Here is a 3,342-nt window from a genome sequence, read left to right on the forward strand (position 1 = left end):
GACTGTACTACTACCAGAAACAGATTTAAATCAACATATTTTACAGCATAAAAAATTATGTAGTAATGTTCCACACCTTTATGCCTAATCGTTATGCAGTGGTAAGGACCTTAGTAGGACCTTAGGGAGGCTAGGAAGTTTATACAGACAGGCATACTAATATACAAAAATATGGATGATTCTATGTAGTTTAAACAGATACTTACAGCTATTTCTGTCTTTCGTGATTTTGTACTTTTGCATCTTTGCAGGAAGATATTTCCTCTGGCTCATCTTTTCAACAATACATAGGCACCTAATGGAAGATCCAGTTACAAGATTATTATCATTACAGGGAAGATTGCATTTGATACAGAATTGTACAGGTTTTTACAGAAGGCAGCCTTGTCTTTAACTGCAGTATGTTGGAACTACTATGTACGTAAACAAAACAAATACATATCATATAAGGATATAAAGGTAGTTGTCAGGTGATATAGTTCCCAAATTCAGGATTACATATATATGCTGATAAATATTAAAAGGACATTAGTGTAACAAAAAAAAAAAAAAAAGAATAGGAAAGTAATGGCATTCAAAACAAATTTTTAAATATTAGAATGGCAATATAAAACCCACAAAAAATCCTGTTTTGCGTGAAATCCAAACCTTGCACCATTATATTGCTGCATGAACTTCACCAGTAAAAACTTTTACAAAGCAGTCTAACTTCATACGCTCAAAATAAAAGTAAAACCTACATGCCTAAGTAGTGCAGAGTAAAATAGTAAATTACACAAATAAAGCATTTTTAAGAAAATTATGTTTTGACTTTCACATGCAGTCCCTCAAAAATTTTAATGAAACCACTATTCTAGTATGTATTAATGTTAAAAGATCAGATTTAGGAAATCGAATTATTGCCCCCTGGTGGTAGATTAAGAATCAGTGCAACCAAAGAAAACGATTCCAGATAAATAAGCAAGTCTTTCATTTTAAGCATTATGTCTTGTACGATTAATGTCTGGAGATATTAAAAAGAATGCACAGCCATTTTCATATGCAATAAGATAACAGTAAATGGGGTATAATTTACATTTTCCTCTACAAGAGTAATAAAGAATGTGGGATAAATTTAACTATCAGCTTTATAAAATGTAAATAAGAACACAATAGAATCAAACTCTTTGATCAACAGAACGCCACAGCCAAAACTCCTGATAGTCCAGTCAGTTACTTCAAAGTCTAATTTTCATTTAAAAGAAAATTAGGCTTTATAATTTTCATTCAAAATCTTCCCGAATCTGAAAAGCCCACATGGGGCTTTTCTTTGCTCAGATATGTCAGCAGTAAAGGACAGAGAAGCACAGGAACAACAGAATTTGATCTTATGACTGGCTAGAACAACAGCATAGTTAAATGTTGATGCAATGTTTTCCACATGGGTTAATACAGAAATTCACGTGTCCTAATCCTCAAATCATGAGTCGTTAGCCTCCCTCCTAATATCTGACTACCCAACCATAATCAAAATCCTACTCAATGATTTTTACACTGGCACACTCCTTACATCACCCCAAACTAAAGTGGCCCAAAACATCTATTCCAAACCATTTTGCTGTTCCAGCTGGAAAAAAACTGCTTTATCAGGTTTATATAACCTGTGATTACAATGGTAATACACATCTTCCAGTTAAGAGTATAACAAAGGGGGAGAAATATTCATTCCTTATGGGACTACATTTATCACCATAGAGTAGTTAGCAAGGATCATGTTGCCCATAGAAAAATGAGCTTTTTTACACATCAGTAATGTGTTACTTCCATGACAGGAAAACCTTTTGCATCTGCAGCAGTCTAAGCTCTTCTTACAATACTGACAAGCAACATTCACGTGACATCTTTAACTGCACAACTCAAGGATTCATGTATCCTGAAACAGACATCATGCCTTTGAGGAGCTGTAACATATTTTTCCCCCCTTTTTTTCTTATAAATTTATCAGACCGTGAGAACAACGCACCTTAGTTCTACACAGCTCTACCAGGACAATTATTACCATGCAAGTAATTGACTGAAAATTGGTTACTATGAAGAAAACTCCATTCTCTATGAAGGCATCTGATGTATCTGTGGTGACACAAGCTACTCCAAAGGCACGTCTAACCTGAAGGCATATGAAACAGCTAGTAAATTAAAATGAATTCAGTATTTTTTTCAAGATAATAGAGTTATTTGACCTGTCCAGTCTGACATATTAGATGAAGTTCTTCACGGCTTTGAATTTCTCATACCAGACTGGCAGTTTTACACAACATCCAATGAAATTCACATTTCTCCAGAGCACCTGCCCTGAGGACGAGGAAGGGAAGTAACTGGAAATTTCACCAAAGGTGTAGGTGGGGAAAGCAAAATAGTTCACAAATTCTTTAAGCAAAAGAACTCCATGACTGACTTACCTATCGTACAATATGGTAGAGGACAGTTAATTGCCATAAAGGGCAATCAATCGACAGATCGGATATCTGACGAGGAGTTGTGTTTTAAAGAAATGATTTTGTCTGACAAACAGGAGTTGCGTACTGAATCGGGAATTTTGAGATTACTGCTGATGCTGACAAATGAGCAAGGCAAGAGTCAGTGCTTGCAAATGGTTATCAGAAGTGTGGAACAAAGGGCAGGAGCAAAGGAGTTGGGATTTGGGAAAGTATCTGGGACATCTTGCTGGGAGGTAAATGGACAGGCTTAGTTAGGACAAGCCACATTCATCGGCTCCTCTCTGGCCCTCGAGTAACATACCTAGTCCTTCACCCACAAACCTCTCATAATTAACCTATTCTTGACATGGGCATGCGATCCTTGTTCTCTGGTGAGTGACATACACAGCTTTGGCCTGCTTATGCTAGCAAGTCGTGAGAGAAGCAGATTATTTGGCAAGAAAGCAATACCAATTATTCTCACACCTATTCACAGGACGCAGCTTGGGCAGGGCGCTCTCTCCTTTCTCATGCTGTACACCGAAGGAAGAAAAACCTGCCTCCTTGCAGTAACCGAAGTGGTGAGACCTTCCTCGTTTTGACCCACTTTAGCCACTGCAATGCTTAAGGGGGCTCCCCTCGCCGGCGGAGGAAGGGGGCGAGCAAATCCTTTTCTCCGCCGCTCCTGGAGGGTGATGAGAGCGGAGGAAACGCCGATCCGGGCGATACCCGGCGAAGTCTCCTTCCTCCCGGCGCTCAGAGGAGAGGACTCCCCTGAAGAGATACCGGCCCGCCGCGCTGAGGGGACGGGCAGGATGGCTGCGCCCCTTCTCCGCGGCCGCTGACAGGCGGGCGGGAAAGCGGGACAGCGGGGGTGGGCGGGGCG

The sequence above is a fragment of the Haliaeetus leucocephalus genome, unplaced genomic scaffold, assembly GCF_000737465.1.
Source record: "Haliaeetus leucocephalus isolate CR32 unplaced genomic scaffold, Haliaeetus_leucocephalus-4.0 Scaffold217, whole genome shotgun sequence".
Classification (NCBI taxonomy): domain Eukaryota; kingdom Metazoa; phylum Chordata; class Aves; order Accipitriformes; family Accipitridae; genus Haliaeetus; species Haliaeetus leucocephalus.